Source organism: Triturus cristatus, chromosome 6, assembly GCF_964204655.1.
Source record: "Triturus cristatus chromosome 6, aTriCri1.1, whole genome shotgun sequence".
Taxonomy (NCBI): domain Eukaryota; kingdom Metazoa; phylum Chordata; class Amphibia; order Caudata; family Salamandridae; genus Triturus; species Triturus cristatus.
This window is the reverse complement of record NC_140589.1, coordinates 325,051,686-325,076,326: the sequence shown is the minus strand read 5'-3', so window position 1 is coordinate 325,076,326 and position 24,641 is coordinate 325,051,686.

Here is a 24,641-nt window from a genome sequence, read left to right as displayed (position 1 = left end):
AGCCACCGGGGATCGACCAGGTATTAGCGCTGTGACCCCTGCGCTCCCTGACCTGGGACCCCCGGCAGCGTGCTCCGCTGAGCGCGGAACCCCCATCCTTAACTTGAGCCTCCCCCTGTGACGTGGAAGCCAGCGCGCTCACTGCCGCGGCCCGGAGGCCGGAAGAAGTGCCCTGCAGAGTCCCGAGGCCCGTGAGAAACCCGGGGCCCCGCCGCTGCCGTCGCAGCTGCGTGAGAAGGTGCACGAGGCCTGGGCCGAGTTTCCCCATCGTCGCTGGAGCGGACGCCTGCTGACGACGAGAACGAGGTAAGCCCGGAGGCTGGGATTGTCCCCGGTGCGCCCCTACTGGTTGGGAGCCACACCGCACCCTCAGCCCGGGTTCCCTCTCCGTGGGAGTTCCCCTATCATCGCGACAGAGAGACCCCGCCGAGGGATCCCTCCCTGGTGTCCCCGTGACTGTATTGACACGTGGTGCCCTACGGACTGCACCGGAGCCGAGAGACCCGCTCCTCCAGTCCCGGGCGCTCCCCGCTAAAAGCTCCGTGAGGCGCATTGACTGTCCTACCCCGTATGGAAGTACTCAGTGCCCGTAATTACGAGTAGCACTCTGTTGTTCCTGTGCCCCAGTGAAGTGCTAAATGTCAGTAATTACGAGTAGCGCTCTGTTATCCATGTTCCGGATCGAAGTGCTACGTGCTATTGATTACGAGTAGCGCTCTGTTGTTCATGTGCCATATTGAAGTGCTACGTGCTATTGATTACGAGTAGCGCTCTGTTATTCATGTGCCATATTGAAGTGTTACATGCTATTGATTACGAGTAGCGCTCTGTTATTCATATTCCATATTGAAGTGTTACGTGCTATTGATTACGAGTAGCGCTCTGTTATTCACGCCCATATTGAAGTACTACATGCTATTGATTACGAGTAGCGTTCTGTTATTCATGTTCTACATTGAAGTGCTAATTGTCATCTATTACGAGTAGCTCTCGGCGCTAGATGCCCCGTTCTGAGGTCGTCACCAGTTAGCGCGCCCAGCGCTGTAATCACCCCCCCTAGGGCGCTACAGGCAAGTGAAGCGCGCTTGGACACCTACGTGAATAGTAGTTGTCCCTCAGGCAGTACTGATATTTCATTAATTGCATTTAGGGTATGACCAACTTTGATAACTCCTGACTGATCTGTATATCGCTAGGAATTGTGTTATCAGCTTATGAAATGTACTGCTACCTCATGAACTGCATCTAACGTGATCTACTTGGATAAACTTGAGTATTTACCTAACTCCTTCAGTGTGGCGTCACTTATTGTGTGTGTTCATCGTCCCATGTGAGGTGCGTGTTGTATGGTTGCTTTACACACAGACCTTTGGTGGCCCGACCGCTCGTGTCACATTACCGCCCCATAGGGCCTGGAGACTCCAGGTCCTACACATGGGAATATAATATGGATCCTTCTCCTGTTTTATGACCGGGGGTCGTTGCTGTTTGCCTTTACTTTAGTTATGCATGCTTTGTTTGCAGGTATGTTTTATATGTTTGAAATCTAAATTAAAATACTTTATAAAAAAAGGCTGCAAAGTGGGGGTGATATGTATCAAATGTGTAATGAGGTATTGTAAGTGATGTCACTTTTGATCAATCTACAATGGATGAGACTTCTAAACACTTTTATTTACTCTTAATTTGATATCCCAATGCGAGTTGATCCAAAATAGAGGTTACCCTCATGTAAGTATATAGTATTTTACACATAGTGCTCAAATATATAGACCCAGATTTGTTGTTTTCCCCCATATTGACCAACCACAAAAACATTTAACCCCTTCAGCGCTGCGGGAATTCCCCCGCGGTGCTGAAGGGTTCGAGCGCGGGCGGGGCCATGACGGAACGGTTCCGTCATGAGCACAGCGCAACCGATGCTCATGACGGAACCGTTCCGTCATGGGCATGGAAGGGGTTAAAGACCCTTTCTCACTCCTCCGTAATCTATCATATTCTTGATACTTCGGAAGAGGAATGGTTATGTGTAGGAAGGTGTATCTTCCTGCACATAGACAATCCTAAAATGTAAATTTATAACTTTCATGTGTGCTGCTTCATGCAGTACACATGAAAGTTGCAAAATTGCATTTTTTAAAAAGGTTTGTCTATGTACAAGAAGGGGCACCTTCCTGTACATAAACATGGCAGCACACATGGAAAAAGCAAAAACTAGGAGAAATTAAGCATTTCTCCTAATTTCGCCAGGATTTTCCTGACCTTCATTTTTGCGCTGCCTCCTATGTACACCACCCTTGTACATGGGGGCAGCATCAACTACAATGAGTGTTGCGGTGATACACCCACCATAACACCCACTGCTCGCCCCTTTCATGCTAAACATAGAGTGAAAGGGTGCCTTATCTACAAGGCAGCGTTAAGCCACGTTAAGTAGCTTAACACTGCCTTGTACATAAGGTAAGGAACGTCACAAAAAGTGGCATTCCCGTGGCGACAGGGGCTTGTACATAGCCCCAGTGAGCTCAGCATTAAGCCCATGCTAATTGTAATTGCAGTTGATCATGAGTTAGATAGGCTAAAAACAACTTTTGGTTACTTCCTTAATGCCTTATCCAATCAAACAATCATTTAGGGAATTAAGGCAAGCCTTCAGCCCTGCTTGTTTGTCTTGGCCATCGCATTTCTGTTTTTTTGAGTAAATTGTATAAACCACAGAGTATACAAAAAGTCTTAAAGAGTTTAAAAGTTATGCAGGCAATAGCAAACATTCCCAGTGTCAGGTGATATATAATGAGATTGCTCATTGGATAATGCTCAGCAAACCTACCTGCCTCTGCTGGTGCCGTTTTGGTAGCCTAGTGCCTACGTCGGCACCCATGCACCATGGTGCAAGGGTGCCTCTGTTGCAGGCAGGATTGTTTTGTGCAAGAAGGGGCACTCACCTGCACAAAATCAATCCTACGAGGCGGTTTCTTCCTCCATGCCGGCTGCATTCTTCAGCACACATGGAAAGAGGAAAAACAAAGGAGAAATTAACACATTTCTCCTCGTTACACCTCACCTCGGGAGGTGTACGGATCTGACCCTTGCCCAGGTTTGCACAATTTTGTATATCTGGGGCAGCATCAAATTCCAAGGGTGTTGCATGGGAAAACCCACTGCATTGCCCATGGAACTCCTCCCGGGCACAGAGTAAGGAGATGCGGTGATTTGAGCTGTGTCGCCTTACTCATGATTAATAAGCCTAATCAAAAACACGCAGGGTTACTTTGTGTGGCTTGATAAATCTTTATGAGAGCCCTGCGTCACACATGTACCACCTTACGTGGTGCAAAAGTGACACACAACTTTCATAAATAGGCCTCAGGTCTCTATTATTTGTCCCTATGCCGGGAATAATTTATCAACCATGTCTAACTCTAACCTAAACTCTTCCATGGAAAAACTTTTCCTGATCATCAGGTAACATTTCAGAAGTGAAAGACCTGTGTTCAAAGGTTACATTCTGAAATGTTGCCACATTCAAAGGATTAAAGTAGTATCTGAAATCTTTGCTATGTGACCTTTAAATGAGTCTCAATTTTCTGTCTGCCTAGTGAGATAAAAATTGTAATAAACTATTACCAACACTTGTAGCTTAAGTAGCATAGACATTTTCGCAAACTTTACTAGAAAAATAGCTCTGTATTAAAACCCCTAAATAATTATAGCAGACATTGGGGGATATGCTCAAGAACGTGTGATAACCACCGCAAAAGTAGCTTAGTGCAACTCTTCACATCGCAGTCCATCGCGGGAAAATAACACTGTGTTAACATGGTATTCTCAACACGGAGGCACCATGCGATAGACCCACCACAACACGTGAAATGACCGCGTTAAAACCAACGCGACGCCGCAAAAATGCGAAACACAAACGCAAAAAAAGCTGCAATCGCGATACAAAAATCAGCGATAACCAGTGACAGGCCTACAAGTCCCACGCGTCATTGGTGAAAAGGCACCATAAAAGCAGAGTACAAAAACAGTGAGATGACAAGCACAACCCCAATCCATGACGTAGAACAAATTACCATTGTCCCGCATCGCATAGGCATCTCCACACAGTCACAATGTTCATTGACATGCAGTCTGCATGTAAACTGCGCCAATGCAGACACATGCATGGAACACACAGTGAAACCGCATCTCCCCTTCACATTGCAGAGGGACAAGCAACCCTCCCTGCACACAGACATGTCATTGCCATGATCAATCAACAATGACAGCGTGGACGAATGTAGGGGCAGTGACTCCCGCTTAGGTACATGTTGCCCATGTCGTGGGATTTGAGTCACAGGGGGCATCCCTGCATCATGGTGGTACATACCTGACCCCAAAAGGAGCCCTGTTGTCACCTGTATGTCACAAATGGCAGCCAAAATGGAATGATCTTGGACACACGTGAAATGCCGAAGAGTGGGATACCCTACTAACTGTAACACACAGAACTGGCAGTTCGAATACGTGACACCCCAAACAGCTGCTCTGCACAGAGGTGACACACTCACCATCCATGAACATGTCATAAAATCGTCATCAACACGTCGCACTCACACCTGTCTGAGTGATGTGCCCGAACAGAGGAGTGACATGCACTTAGGGAATGTTATTTTGGAATGCATTTATTTGCACATGCTGTGCCTGTGGTTATCCTGTACTGTCCCTTGGGTGCCAAGGACTGTCACAATGTGACATGTTCATCAGTGAAATTTGCAGTGATGGTGTCCATGCGGGCAATTCCTACTGCGACTGCAGTGGGGTGTGGTCCACTTGCCTCATCTTCATCATCATCGTCCGGTGCCTCTGGAACTGGTATCCATGGTGCCTTGCTGCATACACATATGTTGTGCAATACACAATATGCAATGATCATCTTGCACACGATGTCTGGGCTGTACAGGAGCCTTCCACCTATGACGTCCAGGCACCTGAAATGTGACTTCAACACGACAAATGTGCGTTCCACGATGCCCCTTGTGCGTTTGAGGGCCGCATTGTACTGCCTCTGGGCCTGTGTGTTCGGGGCTCGGAGGGGCATCATCATCAAAGCGCAGAGTGCATATCCTTGGTCACCTGTGTCAGTGCAGAGTGACATGAGTCAATAGTGGGTCCTGCATGATGTGCTGGCCAGCTCTCTGGTTCATTGGTGTGTGATATGTGTGATCTTGTGATTCTTGTATGACATACACTGCTTGTTGCAAATGAGCTGCATAAATATGTATTACGTAGTCTCACTGATGCTCCTCCCTCCCCCGAGCCTATTCACTAGTGTGCGCAGCGGGTTGCATCACTTGCACCCCTACGGCACACCATTGTCATGCCCGACTGCGCACGACACAGTGATGTTGTGCGCTGAAGGTGGGCGGCCACGTGTGTGTAGGCCTATGGTAAGGACAGAGCGGACACAGATGTAGAGTTCATGCCTGGCTGAACTCGCCCTGCGGTTGAGGGTAGATCTTTGGCCTATGCTGCAGAAATAGCGACACACACAGAAGTTGGCATGTATGATCCCGGACCCCGGGCGGGCTTGCTCACCTTCATGTACCCACTCGGCCGAGCCTGCAATCCGTGGGCATGCGACATGGCAACATTGCACATTGCGTGACAGCTGGCGCAGACACTACACCAGAGACACACACATCAGTTACCTCCTTGTCAAGGTCAAAACTCAACCACGCCCAGAGCCCCATGTCGAATGACCACACCCCTACGCTGCACTGCCGTACGCCGGTCCACTCACTTACACTCACGGGGGGGTCCAGCACAGCTACATGTCCCAGGTCTACCCCACTGCCTGAGGTGACAAGGTTGCACACGCTGTACTCAGCACAATGTGATGCGGTATGGCCTGCGGCCCTCATGCATACATAATGACCACACGGCCCCTTTTATTGCCAGGGTCAAACATCCAGTTACGCCTGTGCTCTCATGGAGACACGCTGGTGTCGGCAGGTGACCAGTGGGGCATGGAATGCACAGGGGCGGACGGGACTGGTCCTGGGATCAGCGGCCCGGGCTGCGGCAGGTGCCCAGGTACGCAGGCACGGCCGCACACGGTGTCAGCCTCATGGCGGGGTGAGAGGCGCCACCCGGCAGAGACGTTAGGCATTGCGGTAGACAACCACGCCCAGAGATGCGTGCTTTTTATTCACACCCCTACGCTAGCCTTGCGTACGCTGGGCCAGGCCACTACACACACACTTACAGGGGCACGTACCAAGCTACATTTCTCTAATCTTCCCCACTGGCTTGGGTGAAATGGTTGCGTCCACTGTCCACAACACTACCACCACCAGAGATTATATGTCAACATGGATATGTCTGTGGTCTGCATACTGAAGTCTGTCCAGCATATCCACGCCACACTTGGCATTGTGTACATTCTCATTCATGCTTCACTTGCCTCCTTTGCACATGCCTGGCTCCCACCTCTCCCCACATCCTGCTGTTGTGTGGCTGAGGGGCCATGCCGTTGATGGCTCATGTACATGGCTAGCCCAGGTTACCACAGTAAGTTGTGCTTTCGTGTCTGGTGAGTGGGCATGTTGTTTGGCATGTTGTATGTGTGTTTGTACATGTGTTTTGCCAGAGTTGTGAGTTGCATGATTGCGGAGTTGAGGTGTGTGGTGTGCTCATTTGGTACTTACTAACGAGCACTGCGTTTCCGTAGGTGCCATCCTGGAAACGTCGGTTGATGATGGACCGTCGGAAGATGTATGAGTCATGCACACTGCCTGGGTAGTTGGCGACAACATTGGTGAAGAGTCCCCGGTGGTCCACTGCACATTGATGGAATGCGTGTGCTTTCTGTTGCGGTAATTGTGTGCAGTGTCGGCAGGGGGCACAAGTAGGACATGTGTGCAGTCAATTGCCCCTACACGTGCGGGAATGCAGCTATGGCATAGAAGCATTGCTTGGCCTCCAGCTGTTCCTGTGTGTTCGGGGCTCGGAGGGGCGTCATCATTCAAGCGCAGAGTGCATATCCTTGATCACCTGTGACAGTGCAGAGAGACATGAGTCAATAGTTGGTCCTGCATGATGTGTTGGCCAGCTCACTGGTTCATTGGTGTGTGATATGTGTGATCTTGTGATTCTTGTATGACATAAACTGCTTGTTGCAAATGAGCGGCATCAATGTGTATTACGTAGCCTCACTGCTGCTCCTCCCTCCCCCGAGCCTATTCACTAGTGTGCGCAGCAGGTTGCATCACTTGCACCCCTACGGCACACCATTGTCATGCCAGACTGTGCATGTCTCAAGCCTGACAATGACACAGTGATGTTCTGCGCTGAAGGTCGGCGGCCACGTGTGTGTAGGCCTATGGTAAGGACAGAGCGGACACAGATGTAGAGTTCATGCCTGGCTGAACTCGCCCTGCGGTTGAGGGTAGATCTTTGGCCTATGCTGCGGAAATAGCGACACACACACAGAAGTTGGCATGTATGATCCCGGACCCCGGGCGGGCTTGCTCATCCTCATGTACCCACTCGGCCGAGCCTGCAATCCGTGGGCATGCTACATGGCAACATTGCACATTGCGTGACAGCTGGAGCAGACACTACACCAGAGACACACGCATCAGTTATCTCCTTGTCAAGGCCAAAACTCAACCACGCCCAGAGCCCCATGTCGAATGACCACACCCCTATGCCGCACTGCCGTATGCCGGTCCACTCACTTATGCTCACAGGGGGTTCTGGCACAGCTACATGTCCCAGGTTTACCCCACTGCCTGAGATGACAAGGTTGCGCACGCTGTACTCAGCACAATGTGATGTTGTATGGCCCGGGGCCCTCATGCATACATAATGACCACACGCCCCCTTTTATTGCCAGGGTCACACATCCAGTTACGCCTGTGCTCTCTTGGAGACACGCTGGTGTCGGCAGGTGAACAGTGGGGCCTGGAATGCACAGGGGCGGATGGGACTGGTCCTGGGATCAGCTACCCGGGCTGCGGCAGGCACCCAGGTTCGCAGGCACGGCCGCACACATCGTCGGCCTTGTGGCGGGGTGAGAGGCACCGCCCGGCAGAGACGTTAGGCACTGCGGAAGAGAACCACGCCCAGAGCTGCGTGCTTTTTATTCACACCCCTACGCTAGCCTGGCGTACGCCGGGCCAGCCCACTCCACACACGCTTACAGGGGGACGTACCAAGCTACATTTCCGTGATCTTCCCCACTGGCTGGGGTAAAATGTTTGCGTCCACTGTTCACAACACTACCACCACCAGCATTATATGTCGACATGGATATGTCTGTGGTCTGCATACTGCAGTCTGTCCAGCATATCCACACCACACTTGGCATTGTGTGCATTATCATTCATGGGTCACTTGCCTCCTTCGCACATTCCTGGTTCCCACCTCTCCCCACATCCTGCTGTTGTGTGGCTGAGGGGCCATGCCGTTGATGGCTCATGTACATGGCTAGCCCAGGTTACCACAGTAAGTTGTGCTGTCGTGTCTGGTGAGTGGGCATGTTGTTTGGCATGTTGTATGTGTGTTTGTACGTGTGTTTTGCCAGAGTTGTGAGTTGCATGATTGTGGAGTTGAGGTGTGTGGTGTGTTCATTTGGTACTTACCAACGAGCACTGCGTTTCCATAGGTGCCATCCTGGAAGCGTCAGTTGATGATGGACTGTCGGAAGATGTATGAGTCATGCACACTGCCTGGGTAGTTGGCGACGACATTGGTGAAGAGTCCCCGGTGGTCCACTATTGCCTGCACATTGATGGAATGCGTGTGCTTTCTGTTGCGGTAATTGTGTGCAGTGTCGGCAGGGGGCACAAGTAGGACATGTGTGCAGTCAATTGCCCCAACACGTGCGGGAATGCAGCTATGGCATAGAAGCCTTGCTTGGTCTCCAGCTGTTCCTGTGCAGTGTGGGGGAAAGTATAGGTACAAGGGAACCAAGCTGATGATGGCACCCAGGACAGGTTTGAGGAACTTAGTTAGGGCAGGCTGGGAGACTCCTCCGACTCTGGTGGTTGTTTGTTGGAAAGTCCCAGAGGCCAACAGGTGCAGCACAGCCAGCAGCTTTGTCTGCAGAGGGATGTTGGTTGTCCGCTGTGTTGGTGCCATCAGCCTGTAGGCAATGATGTTCAGGATGCGGAGGATGGTTGTCCTTTTGAGTCTGTAGTGGGCAATGACATACTCTGGTGTTAAGTCTGTGAGGCTGGTACGTTTCCTGTAGGTCCGCTGTCTTTGTCTGCGCTGCCTCTGTGGTGTTCCGGGGGAGGTGGTGGAGGTGTGGGGGGTGGCTGTCCTGGGGGTGGTGGCGGTGGGTGTTGTGGCCCTGTTGGGGCTCCGAGGTGCATGATGAGTAGCTCCATGGCATCTGTTGTTCTTCAGGTGTGGCTCTGGACTGTATTCCCTTTTATGCTGCAGGTTGTCGTCCGGCTTTGCACCAGGTCAGAGCAGGTGTTAATTTCCTGCTGCTAACGCGCCTTCTCGCCTGTTTTGAGATCTTATCGCCAATCTGGCTGGTCGTTGAGAATGTTGTGGAGTGGTGTTGTCGCGGCTTTTTGCTCAGGAACGGCTACTCTGTATCTCATTAGCGATAGTAGCCGGGGTCATCCGTGGCGATGTTTTTTGAGGATGCTATTGCTGGAAAACTGGTGATATCGGGTGTTAGCACCAGCTTGTGAATGGGGCGATGAATTTATCGCGACTTTGGCTCCGCTAAAGTGCCGATAACTCGGTGATAGATCATTGAGAATATGTTTCATTATTTCCAGTGGTTGAGAAATAGTTGATGATGTATAATGGTTGGTTTGCACATCCGAAAACCATAATCTTAGTTTTATTGATGTTAATTACGAAACTCAGGGTTTCAATTATTGGATGAAGTGGTAAAGAGATGAAAAACCCATTCCCATTAGTCTGCCATCTCCTCCAGGCATCCTATGTCATTTCTTACATGATGTTCTGCTTTATATTGAACAGTATGTACAAGATTCTATTTTGTCAACTTTTATGCCCAACAAATATATCACACCATCTTCTACTATAAAATCTCTGTGTACTACCCATAGTTCCTTTTGATGAGTCATTATTTAATACAATAATTCCTGTTAAATCTTACTTGAATGTCACATTTTGAATGAAGTGATCTCCAAAAATAGGGCCTGCCCACCAAAGACTAATTTAACCCCTTACTCTCTCCTCCGCACCTCATGAAATCCGTGCTTTTAAACAGGATCTTACCTTTGCCTTTATCTTCTTTTCTTTGTTCCATCATTAAATGTATTTTTAAAAATACTCTTTTTCCTCTGATTCTTTTCCTCCTTTGCACATGCTCAACACCCAAAGTGAATAGAAATATCTTATTTTAATTTTAATATTTTTTTAAAACAGATGGTTCTCTTGCAGAAGACCATAAATGTTTGTAATAACATGCAAAGAAGGCCAATTTACAGTTGCTGATTAGCACCAAAAATGCTGGTGTTTTTGCGAAAGTGGGCATCAGGTAGAGCAATAAAGAAAAATGTGAACATTGGTATTTCACCTTTAACTATAAACCTGTGCATTTTTATGAAATTGCCTGAGCCTGTGAAGATGAAATAAATGACTCAGAATCCTTATGTCACTAATTTCTTTGTGTATAAGTTCTTTTCTAACTATCAACAAACTGGATTTAACACAAGACTCAGATCCTGATTATAATTTAGGGGATGGGTTACTCCTACACAATCGTGTCAGATATCCTGTCTGCTGTATTACACGTTCATTGTTTCCTAACGCACTTGTAATACGGGCGACAAAAACTGTCGAGTAATGTGTGTTATGTAACAAACGAAGTGAGGATTTTTCATTATTAATCAAAATTACTACATAAAAAAACATCTCTATGATAACTGTGAAGCAAAAGTTTTCAGTCGCACTGCAATAATAGAAGTAAATATTGTGGTTTTCAATCAGCACTATTACTAGATGAGAACATGTCAGGAATCCCCTCCCGCACATGGATTCCCTCCCACGATGCCACTTCCGTGAACCTGGTGCGCATGGAGGAGAGCGGACTACAACTCCCAGAATGCCCTCCGGCAACAATTGCCTTATGCCACTCAAGAGTTCTGGTTACATAACACCAAGGGAAACGCCTAGTTTTCATGTTATGCAACTCAAGAGTTCTGGTTACATAACACCAAGGGTAACGCCTAGTTTTCATGTTATGCAACTCAAGAGTTTTGGTTGCATAACACCAAGGGGAACGCCTAGTTTTCATGTTATGCAACTCAAGAGTCATGGTTATACAACGCCGAGAGTACTACTTAAGGAGAAGATCACTGGGACTCGGCGTCGGATATTCTGATCTTTGCCGGAGTACCTGGTTGAGGTACACGGACCCGTTGGTGAGTTGAGCGGCAGAAGGAACATTCTAAAGAACGGAGGAGAGGTGCTGGCGTGTGCTTCCTGCCCGTGTCCTGTCCCGTTCTGAGAGCCGTATTCAACGTCATTGGGCACAAGTCCCGTTGGTAGAGCCGAAGCTCCCAACGGCCTGACAATTTGGAGAAAACGAGGTTAGTGCGAGCCGAAGCTCCCAACCCTCGTTCCTTGGGTAAACACACGCTTAGAGCTAAGACGCTATCTAGGAGGTGTTTCCGCGTCTTAGCCATCGACACTCGTAGGAGAACTGGGATAGGTAGAGCGGCTGCTCCCATCCATTCTCTGCGCCACCTTGGGTATAATCACTGAAACCCGGATACAAGAGACGCACACTAGGAGGTGTTCCCAGTGTCTTTGTGTTGTGGCAGTACTCTGGGGGATACTGGTAGAGCGGCTGTTCCCAGGTGGTAGAGAGCCCGGCCGGATGACTCCCACGTGCCCCCCGTAGATTCCACAACCTTGGAACTACCCTTCACAGCGGTCGAGTGGCATTGTCGGCCACTGCTTAGCACTGTGCCCTCCGTTGGAGCATACCGGGTCCGGTGTGCATGCGGAGGACGGTTAGACGAGCTGTGAATGGGTATCGTACTTTAACTGGTGATTCCAGTACCGGTATTCTTTGTTGTCTGTAGTTGTTTATCTGTTTATTAAATCATCCTTAAACCTCCATTTCTCTGGTCCGTCGTCTGTTTGTCCCAACCCCGAGAAAGCCAGGACGTTACAGAACATTTTAGTAAGTTAAATTGAGTGCAAATTGACTGTTGATCAATTCTAATTCTGAATAGTGAAGCAATGAAATACAATTTTTGCTACTTTATTATCAAGGGAAATGACATATAAGAGAGGTTCCATCTTGGTTGATGCAATGCAGATGATTCCTATGCAGACAATACTGACTGAGGCAGATAATATAATACCTTTAGAGTCAACCTTGCTCCATAAAATGACGATTCATTATTCTCCAAATACAATAATTAGGCATAGTGCCCACAGGTAGATTTTTTTATTTTGACCCTTGGTCGATAATTTCGGACACAGCATTGAATGTTATGAACACAATTGCTATTTGAGTATAAGTGCCTCAAATTAAAATTGATAGTGCTTTTCAATGTTCTGCTACATCTGAAATCACATTCTGACAGCTAAGACTAAGTGGAATACAATGGACTAACATTTTGAGCTTTAGAAATTGATGTTTAGTATTGAATTACTAGAAATGGCTTTAAGTGGGTAATTGGAATTGAATATGATCGATGAAAGGTATATTCTCTGTCCTACTAATATTATATAGAATTAATAAGCCTAATATATGTGGGGTTGATTATTAAATATTAAATATTCCATTTGATGTAAATTCTCCTTAGGTAATCTTATTTGAGATTTTATGCAATTGTAACTTATGTGTATGTCCTTTTGCAGCTCTGATGAAGTTCCGGTTGGGGATGAAACATATTGGTTGGGCTAATTGTTATTTTTAATTATTGTATTGACACATTAACATTCACATTATTGGATGAAGATGGAGTCAGTTTCTTTTATCAACCTCATTTGAATAGCTGGCTGAAAAGGTCTTCCCTGTGCCAACTGGAATATTATGAATTTAAGTGGTTTAGATAATGTGTTGAGTGCTCCACCCAAAAATGATTTTCTCTTTAATAGACAATATGTTCCATATCTGTCAATAATCCAGGCATTGACACTATTTATTTCAAACAAAGCAGTAAACTAGGCCAACGTCAAGTTCACACATACTTTCCATACAGTTGAAATAACAACAAATAAATGCATGAATCGAGGACCTTCAAGAAGGTCTCAGCAACACATATCCAACATAGCTCTATAGAGTTCCATCTAAAGTGAAGAAAGGTTTTCAGGACTTTAAAAAGCCATGCTTGAATGTGGAGCACCAAAATCACCGATCTAAATAGACAAGACTTACAATAGAACTTATAAGAGGGTGTATAAAATGCAGATTCTAGGGGAAAAGGAAAGCTGGGCAAAGAGGCTGACTCAGAATTGCTAAACACTGTCCTTGTGTAACTTAGGTTAGGGGAGCTGGACAATCTAGAATTTCTTTTTAATACTATCCTTGTGTAAATTATTAACACTTTAAAAATATTCTGTTTTTCTCAGGCCTGAAAAGCACAAAAGCCAAGACCTCCCCAAGCATTTCTGTTCACTCCAAATCTCGTGGATAGGATAGCAGGCTAGCAAAAAGATCACATCCTCCAACATGATTTTGAAACAATGCTACAATAATGGAGATCACTGCTAAATGAGTGTCGTGGACATTGAAAATATGTCCCTTCAAGAAGAGTAGTCCCATGCTCTCTAAAACATATCAAAGTGAATCCACACCTAAAATAGCTAACACAGTTCCAAATGAGCTAGCAAAACAATCCACACATGTCAATCCTTCTGTACTCTAGCAAATTCTAGAAGCAGAAGTTACCGTAAAAAGACAGAAATAAACAGAACATCACATCAATGACTGTGGGACAGCCTTCAAAATCATGCAAACATCAGAAAGAAGCTCTTTGTGACCTCACATCAATGGCAGCACTCAGCATTGGTCTTTATCTGAATGTAGATAGTAACATTCTGATTAAAAGAGAAAAGGTGGACACACTGCATTTTAGGTATTGCCCAACAATAAGTATTATGTTAGTCAAAACATCCTGGGCAAGGTATCCTTTCAATAATAACCTTCATGGTTGACTTCTTATATGATTTTATGATTAACCACAAAGCTCAAGCTGCACACTCAGATTTGCTGGTGATTATGTTTGGTGGACTAAGTCAAGGTGACATAGTTTCTGGACCATAGCTCCTAAGCAGAGAACAACAGTCTGTATATTGATGGTTTCAAAAATTAAATTTCAAGCTATGATACAAGATGACTATAAGGTGACCCCCAGCTCTATAAACAGTTACAAAACCTTAAGCATTTTCTCCTAAAATAAGTCGTTTGTAAAGGATACCAACTGCCAAAGTATGATGATTTTAAAAAAAAAACTAACCAGTCATGGTGGTGAAAGCCCTCACATGAAGATCTGCAAAAAAATATAGCTTTGCTTAAACACAAACCATGGTCTTGGTACAGTTCAGGAAAATATTTGAAGTCTTTGGAAGGAATGCTATGTTATCCCTTCCCCTCTAGCTTTCCCTGTTCCTAATTAAAGTATTATTGCTCAGTGTCTTGGTTGGATTGGGTGGACGACTGGAACTGTCGGCTATACTCATTGAGGAATTTCACTCTTTATACAAATCCTGCCACCTTTGCGTTGGAGTGACCTTAACCCAACTGGGAGAGCAGATCCAATCTTCCTGCTCTTTCGAAGAATCTGGGGTCATATTATCAACGGCCAGAGATAATTATCGCTGGCCGTGCTTAGCGATAATAATATTATCGCAGGCTATCTCTGGAATTTATCGCCCTGGTAGCGCGTTATCAACAACGCGTTTCTCCAGGGCGATAAAAATTCCAGAGATAGCGAAGTTATCGCCCTTTTGCAGGGAACATCGCTGGTTTTCGGAGCGAAAAAAAAAATCGCGCTACCTCAGCCTTAACTCAGGAATTTAACACCTGTTACATTCCTGACTAAGGCATACTTTTAATGGGATATGGATTATGCTGATAGGACCACAGGGTCCTGTCAGCAATGTTATCGCTGTTTTCAATGGAACATCGCTGGAAAACCAGCGATGTTCCATTTAATACACCGCTATCGCTGAGATATTATCGCCATAGCGCTATGCGTTGTAAATATAGTGTTATCATGGCGATAATATTCAGCGATAGCTGGCGATAATTTTTCTATCGCTATGAACAGCCAGCGATAATTATCGCTGGCTGTTGATAATATGCCCCTTCATTTGCTCAATTGCTCAAATTTAACTCCGCAGTGGTCACTTTTTTAATTCAAACTAAGGGGCATATTATCAAGACAGGCGATACAATTATCACCACTTTAGCGGCAGAAAACTGCCGCTAAAACGGCGATAATGGGCTTGATAATATGCCCTATGGAATTCCAATTGAAGCCCATGTTAGATGTGAAAGACATCTAACATGGGTTTCAATTGGAATTCCATAGAGCATATTATCAAGCCCATTATCGCCGTTTTAGCGGCAGTTTTCTGCCGCTAAAGCGGCGATAATTGTATCGCCTGTCTTGATAATATGCCCCTTACTGAGCTGAAAAAAGGTCTGCTTTCAAAGTGTATTAGCTGCAATTCCTAGTTCCTTTTAACAGGATTTGCAAATACCCTCTAATTCCATTATGTATAGGACGCTGAATGAAAAAGCTTTGAGCAGCTATATTTATCAAAGGATTAAAAAACACTACCTGGAAAAGGCTTCTATACAGCAACTAAAAGAACACGAATAGTATTCAGATAAGAAAGCAACCTTGAATAACAAGAGGACGAACAAGTTTGTGGAAAAAAGCATCCCACTAGCACTCAGTCTTATCTTTTCTTGAATTAATGTCTGCATTCTCAGCTGGTACCAGGGTAAATAAAAGCCTCTGTGACAGTACACTGAATAAAACATGAAGAGAGATGAAAGAAAACATGGTTCTTTTTCTACACAAGTGAAAACTATTTTATTTGAACTATTCAATTTTACATCTGCTTCTATGTTCAGCAAAGGCACTACCAAACCCACACTTTAAGGACTGTTTACTTACTATGCTCATGTTGCATTATGTAGCTCATTATATGTTGTTAAGGGGTCACATGTTGCTTTGTTTTGTATCAGTCAGTGCAGTTTTCCAAGATTCATCATTTACGTTTTCTCTAAAAATGTTACACACATGAGTATAACATGCCACTTGCTATCCCACATTTCCAAATGTAGACCTGTGCCTTTAAAGACTAGGGGGCAGATTTACAAGCCCCTTGCGCCATTATTGCGTCACTTTTAACATGGGAAAAGTGACGCAAAAGTGGTGCAAGGGGCTTGTAAATATGCCCCTAGATATACAAAAGAAATCTTAAATCTGCACCTGTAAAAGTGCTCTTGTGCACAGGGGCAGGAATTTTATTTTCGAATCAAGCTTTGCTTGGGTAGAAAGCAGGTCTTTAATCTATTGTATGATGTTCAAGACCCTTCACAGTGGCCATTTTGAAGGCAGTTTTCCCACTTGGTCAAGGTCCCCTTCCAGACTCATACACCATAACAATCCTTTTCTTCTAGACTTCTATTAATTGCCATTTACCTATGTTAACTCTCTTGCAAACTAATGGCCTCGTTTATGGCATTTTGGCGGAGGGCAGTGTAGCAAGGCACCTTGCTGCCCTTTCCCATGCCAAAGTGAAAGGACAGGAATACTCCGGAGCAGATTTATGTTTCCTGGCGCATCCTTTTAAATCAGCAGGGATGCGCCAGGAAAGATGCGTCACGCAAGTTTACCCTTGCGCCACCACAGATGCGCTGCATTTACAATGCAACGCATCATGGCGCAAGGATAAACAGATGCGTGACGCATCTGATAGCATAAGGGCGGCGCATTGCTGGAGTCGTGTCACAAGCATGACGCAACTCCAGCAATGCTCAGGGGCTGCCCATACCGAACATGCTGCGTCATGCCTTACGCCTGCTTCAAGCAGGCGCAGGGTTTTGACGCAGCAGCGTCGGAAAAGTGACCTTTCCGAGGCTTTTTCCGACGGAACGCCCACCCTGCATACATTAAACCTGACGCAGGTTTAATGTAGCGCAGGGCTTTACAACGTGACGCATCTCCCTAGATGCGTCACGTTGTAAATAAGGCGCAACATGGCACATGGTTTACGCCACCGCTGCGTCACAGAAGTGACGCAACGGCGGCGTAAATGTCTCGCAAGGGGCTTGTAAATCTGCCCCACTATATTTAAGCAATATGGTGCCTTCCTGTCCTATCTGTCTGCGCTGGTGCCGTTTTGGCAGCCTAGAACCAAGGGAGACACCCTTGCACCATGCTGCGAGGGTGCCTCCATTGCAGGCAGGTTGGTTTTTGTTCAGGAAGGGGCACCTTCCTTCCCAAATACAATCCTTAGAGGTGGTTTTCTCCTTCTATGTGTGCTGCAGAATGCAAAGAGGAAAAAATTAGTAGAATCAATATATTTCTCCTCGTTAAGCCTCACCTCGGGAGGTGTAGGGATTTGCCGCTTCCACAGGTTTACATAACTTTATAAATCTGGGGCAGCATCAAATTCCATGGGTGATGTGTGGAAAAACTCATCACAACATTCATGGAATTCCTCCCGGGCGCAGAGTAAGACGAAGCATCGATTTGTGCTGCGTTGTCTTACTCGTGATTTATGAGGCCACGCAGGGTGGCTATGCGTGGCTTCATAAATCTTTTTGAGAACCCTGTGTCACACATGTACCACTTTACATGGTGTAAAAGTGACACATAGATCTCATAAATAAGTCTCTAGGTTCTGGAGTGAAAGGTCCTGGCCCATAAATTATGGTCTAGAATCACAATCCGATGGTTCCTTTTGGAAGCATGTAAGCTTAGAGGGGAGAAAATGTTGTTATTATTTTGCTGACCAATTCAACAAAGGTTCGCTGGACACATAGTAACCACAGACAACTATGTAAGGTTAGTGAATTTATTACAAAGCCAAAAATAACTGAACAGAAAGACACCTCAAGATGAGAGTTTAGAAATATATCGGAATTTGCATGAAGCCAAATCTGCATATACAGTTTAGATGATGTACCATGAGCAAAACAATCAATTTAAGAAATAGGATGCAGAGGATCAGAAAGCCTGAGTCCAAATTTACCTGCATCACGGGCTGATGAATATAAATCATTAATCTATCGTTACACTAATGCTAAAAGGATATTCTTATGTAAGCATTATAAGGAAAAGGAATAAAAGGTGTCAGCACGTGAAGTCTTCCTAAGAAGTCTCTCCAAATTAATGTGTCAAATAGCATAAAGATATTGAGACAGAGGTCATCTAAGTTGCTCTCTCTCTGAAGGCAGAAGGAGAAGTGGGTGCTTTTCCTACTCCCAACAACACAATATTGCAGGTAGCTTTTCCTAAAATCCTTTGCAGGTCACACCATCAGCTCTGGGTACTGTCCTAAAGGTAGCTTTCCATGGTACAACGATGTTCTTCTTCTCATGGCAGCCTTCTTCTGTGTGAAGCACAGCGACCTTCCTTTATCGATTAAAACCATAACATGTATCACTTTCTCTCCTTGCCTGACTAGTAAAACAAATACATTATTGTAGCTAACAAGAATGCTTCTTTAACCTGCAATACAAAACGTAAGAAAGAACAAATTCCACAGCACACATGAAATTCAAGCTGTTATTTATATAGCGAGAGCTTCCAGGGAAATGCATTTCAGGCCTACAGTATCAGGTAACATAAGAATATGGCATGTGAGATTTACGAATTTGCATATGAAAATAAGGCACATTCAATTAATATTTTTCCTTACGTGTAAACAACACTAATAATAAAACATTTTAATACATGAGTAATTGTCAGCTGCATAACACAAACTCTTCTTGTTAATGTTTTCTGCTAGTTACATTCACTTTCTACATTAATTCTCCATGTTACTATTCAGTGGCCTAAGTACATCATGTTTCATGTTATTATACTTCGCAATTCTAACACTTCACATTAATACAACAAAGGATTACATGCAGGTGCACTCTACACATGTGATTATGACGATTATGATTATGACGTGCAGACAAATGGTGGTGGTATAGCAATAATTTATAAAAACAGCCTATACATGCAAATGGGAAGATCTGGATTTCAAGGATTGTGAAGCCGGGCTGTTCAAACATTTGCTATCTCCCAACTTCACTCTTTCTGGGGCCCTAATTTACCGCCCCCCTGGACCTGCTGGACCCTGGGCAGCTGCACTCCCAGACCTCATTGTCCCCTTATTATTAGAGGCTACCAATTTTATGATTTTAGGTGACTTGAATCTACATTTTAATGAAGTTACATGCATTACAAGCTCCACTCTCTCAGCCGACTTGGCTGCTATGAATGTTTTCCTCCATAACTCAGGCCCACTCATACGGCAGGACATCTATTGGATCCAATTTTCTCTACCCTCACCACCATTTCATGCAAACAAGCTATCCCTATTTCCTGGTCCTACCACTTTCTTGCTGAATTTAAGATTACACATAAACGGTGCCTGAAGCATTTAGCTTCTTTCGCCAATCCTAGAAATTAAAGAAACTGGAAAAATCTAGATATTAACAGCTTGAACCTATTTTTGAACAACACTATGCCTATAACCCCAATAATTAATTTAGAAGACGATAAGGTCATCCACAATTGACTTACCTCTGCCATTGATGCATGCCTTCCTCTGTCCAATAAAAAGAATAAACGGGGCCACCATCGCCCTCCAGCTCCATGGTTCTCAGAAAAACTTAAAACAGAAAAAACTAAATGTAAAAATTTAGAAAGACGTTGGCGGAAAAACTATGAGCCAGAAAAAAAATCATCGTACAAACTAGCTTTGAACAACTATCACTCAATGTGTAATGCAGCTCGGGCTGAACACGCCAACCATATTATTTTACGCCAACCATATTATTTTACAATCACAAAATTGCCCCAGGGTGCTGTTTGGAGTGGTGAAGGGACTCTCGGGTGTCACCTGTCAACCCGAGCCCCAGGGTCTTAACTCTAAACAATGCAATGATTTGGCGACTTTTTATGTGGATAAAATTGATAAAATCTACTCTGAATTCCACAAACAAACTACTGCCACTTTAAAACCTCAACCTAATTATTCTACATCGCCTCGTATCTCTCAGGAAGTAGCCCAAGTAAGTAGCAACAGTTTCCTCATTAGAGATGCAAAGATGGGCGTTGGGGGAAAGGGCGATAATGCAAGGATTCACGCGATAGCGTGAGCTTGCTGATTAGGCGATAAAATTATCGCCACTTTTCATCCGAAAACGGCCGCAAAAGCGGCGACAATGTTTTATCGCCGCCTTGATGATATGCCCCCATGTTTGCAAACAGCCAAGTTTTAATTTGCTTACGGAATATCAAGTGTGAACTCTTACTCCTGATATGTTCAGGAAGATAGGAGCATATCATCAAGGACCGGCGATAATTATCCCTAAGCGCACTTAGCGCTAGAATAATTATCGCTGGGTAACATGGAATTTTATCACTGCGATAACATGCTATTAGCAACGCTTATCTCAAAAGCGATAAAATTCCAAGCGCTAACTGCCAAATGTGAGATTATCGCTGGAAATCCAACCTCGGTTATCTGGTCATGTTAGACCGTGATAGTGTGCGTGCCGAATACAGTGCTGAGTTCAGTTTCCTGGGAAAGAAGCTTGTGTCCTAGGTGTTGAGATGGGAAATTCTTGAATCGAAATGTGAGGACTGGTGTTGAAGAGTTGTTGATGAGGAGTTGCGATGAGAGGTCCCTTGTCGAGATGTGTTGCGTAGCAGCAGAGCCGATAAGCCATTGACGGGAGCTTTTGATGTAGGTTCCTACGTCCTTGTTGAAGGAGCCCCTGGGGCTGGGAAGAGTTGTGCTACCTGCGTCAGTGCAGAGACCAAAATGTGTCACACTGGGCTGGTGGTGGGGTGGAGCCGCATCAGAGTCAAAGGACCTGGGCTGCGCGGACATGTGCTGTACTGGTGCAGGAAATGAGATGCATTGTGCTAGGCGGCATTGGTGTTGAGCTGCGCCGTGCTGCGCAGAGATGCGTAGAACATCGAAGGAGCCTGTTATGTCCTTGAAGCATGAACAGGGGGCCAGCCAACTGTCCCTTGGAGATTTCATGGCTTTCTGGGTCCACACAGGCAGGCTTGATTCAGCAGGGCTGCTCACAGCAGCAGGAAAGTCCTTAGCACAGCAGTGCCTGGGCAGCAGGGCAGACTTCATAGCTGGGCAGTCCTTCTTCCTGGCAAAGTTCACAGGTCTAGAAGTGATCTGAAGAGTTGAGGCTCAGGGTCCAATATTTATACCTGGCCCCTTCTTTGAGGTGGATTTTACCCCTACAGAGATGTCTGGAAATTCCTGTCTCTCTGCCCTGGTTCACGTCTCTGTAGGAGCACAATATGCTAGTGTGAAGCCCTTTGTGTGTATGCTCAGCCAGTGACTTTGAAGTCTAAGTGTGGTAGGTGACAGCTTTGCCCCCTACCAAGTCAGAGATGGCACGTCCTTCCAACACCCAGAACCTCCTTTGTAATATTGTCTTGCGGAAATGCACAAAGATCAACTGCCACTACACCTACTCATGTGACTCAGTAACAGGCTACAGGCCCAAAATAGGACAGGAAAATACAAAATTTCTAGAAGTGGCCTTTTCAAAATTGTGACTTAAAATCCAACTTTACCGTAAAAGAGCATTTTAAATTACTGTTCATCTGATACCAAACATGACTTTCTTACCTGTTCCCATCAAATGTTAGTAATTATTACATGTGATAAGGTAAGTCAATGTTAACCTATGGGAGAGGTAAGACTCACAGTAGTGAAAAACTAACTTAGGAGTTTTTCCACTAACAGGAGCTGTAAAACTTAAGTAGATGTCCAACTTTATAATTAAAATGCACCCTGCCCTATGGGATTTCTAGGGCCTACCATGGGGGTGACTTATATGTAATAAAAAGGGAGTTTTAGGCTTAGCAAGGGGGTTGTTTTGCCAAGTCGAATTGGCAGTTTAAAAGTGCTATGAGGCTGCAATGGCAGGACTGAACCTTGTTTTTAAGGGGTTACTCAAGTGAATGCCACAAAAAGTGCTGAAGGCTCACTCGTAGCATTTAATTTACCAGCCCTAGGCACAAGGTATGCCACATTACTAGGCATTTATAAGTAAATTAAATATCCCAATTAGGTATAAACCAATTTTACTATGTTTTTTAGGTAGTGAGTACTAGCACCTTAGCACGGTTTAGCAGTCCTAAGGCCAACAAAAACAAATTCAGCAAAATAGGAGGAGTGAAGGCAAAAAGTTTAGGGGAAGACCACTGGAAGGCTGACAGGTATAATAAGAAGTATACAACATCATATATTACAACCATCCTAGTACGAACCCTTGTATTTGTGGTATATCTAGAGAGTATTACACCCAAAAGGCATCAAAGCGCTATGCAAGAGGGAAGACAGACAGAACAGTAAGTAAGTAAGTATAACTTTATTCGGATTGATAATAATCCATAAAAGCACAAAATACAGTTAGCATTACAAAATACACAATATGATGCTGTTTACAAGAACAGTGGAACCCATTAGACAGACAGACACCCTAAAGAATATCCCCAAGCGGACTTTGGGGCATATCATCAAGGACCGGCGATAATTATCGCTAAGCGCACTTAGCGCTAGGATAATTATCCCCGCAACGCAACGCTTATCTCAAAAGCGATAAAATTCCCAGCGCTAACTGCCAAATGTGAGATTATCGCTGGAAATCCAGCGATAATCTCACAAAGTTTGGCGATAGTTTGCTGATAGGGAAAGGCATACTTAGCCATGATATCCACCTTACATAGGATATCATGGCTAAGTCAGTCTTGAAGCAGGCGTAAGGAAAGTAGCGATAACATAGGTTATCGCTACTTTGCTTATCACTCTGCAGGTTAGCGTGCCCATTGATAATTGGAGAAATGTCGCTTAGCGACATTTCTCCAGTTATGTCAGGGCAGGAAGAGATTAGAGATGCAAAGATGGGCGTTGGGGGAAAGGGCGATAATGCAAGGATTCACGCAATAGCGTAACCTTGCTGATTAGGCGATAAAATTATAGCCGTTTTTCGGCCGAAAACGTCTGCAAATGCAGCGATCATTTTTTATCGCCGCCTTGATGATAACCTCGCAGCCGCCACCATAAAACGCGTTCCCCCCATCTGACTTTCTTGGATCGTGAAACCACTACCTTATGGTGACCTGCAGATCTCAAAGCTCTCCTGGGAACATACCAATGTCATAAGATAGTTCGAGTCCCTAGAATGAAGGGCTTTGTGAGTCAAGTGCAGTGCTTTAAAAGACACTTGTTTCTTTATTGGCAACCAGTGAGGGGATCTCAGGCCTTTCCTGACTAAGGCATATTTTTTGTACTCCCGGGACCAAGCATGCGGGCAAATTCTCGATGACTTGGAGCTTGTTCAACAAGGGTTGATTGATTGAATACAGGGCTTTACAGTAGTCTAAGCGCGAGGTGATCCATACAATGACCACTGATGCCCTGAGCTCCTTTGGAAGCAAAGGCAAAATCTTCTTCAGAATCCTGTTCATCCAGATACATGAAGTCACCATTCAATTAACCTGGGAGTCAAAGTTCAAGGGGTTATCAAACAGCACCCCCCTGTTTTTGGCAGCCACAGCTGAAATAGGTAGGGTAGCACAGGTATCTGGGCACCAGCCATCCGTCCAAATCAAGCTGTTTGCTCCAAACACCATAATCTCATGTTTTTCCCCATTCATTTTTAGCCATTTATCCCTCATCCATCTGCTAGTCTTCTGCACACATGCCCTAAACCTGTCCACTACCTCCTCTCAGCCATCCGGTTTGGTAACAATGATATGTGTTTTGTACGCATATGACAACACCTGGAAACCTGAAGACCGGTCCAGTTTTGTCAATGGAGCAAAATACAAGTGAAACAGAGTAGGGCTTAAGGATGGCCCTTGAGGGACTACACAGGGAAGCTGAAAAGGTGCTGCTCTGAAGTTGCTGCAACAAACTGTGATCATTCTATTCCACAGAAAGGACTCCAGCAGCTTGAGGGCCACTTCCTTCATCCATGCCTGCCGCAGCCTTTGCACCAACATAGATGGAGATATGGTGTCAAAGGCTGCTGACAGGTCTTACAAAACCAGGATCTCCGCCCCTCCCTGATCTACTTGCCTATGGATAGACTTCACAGTAGCAATAAGCACCAGTTTGGTGCTATGATACTTCTTGAAACCATTCTGGGAAGCCTCCAGGAGTTCATTCTCAAGGAGATATTTGGCAAGTTCCTGGTTTCTGTGGTTCTCCAAGCCCTTCACCGGAGAGAACAACAAAGAGATCTGCCGCAGATTTTTCAGGTCAGCGGGGTCATCATCAGACTTCTTTAGAGGGATGACAATTGCCTCCTTCCATACCTGTGGACATATCCCGGTCTCCAGGATCTGAGCATTGTTCTTCTACATAGCCTCAACCATAAGGTCCGGAACCAATTGGAGGATCCTAGGTGGACATAGATCGTC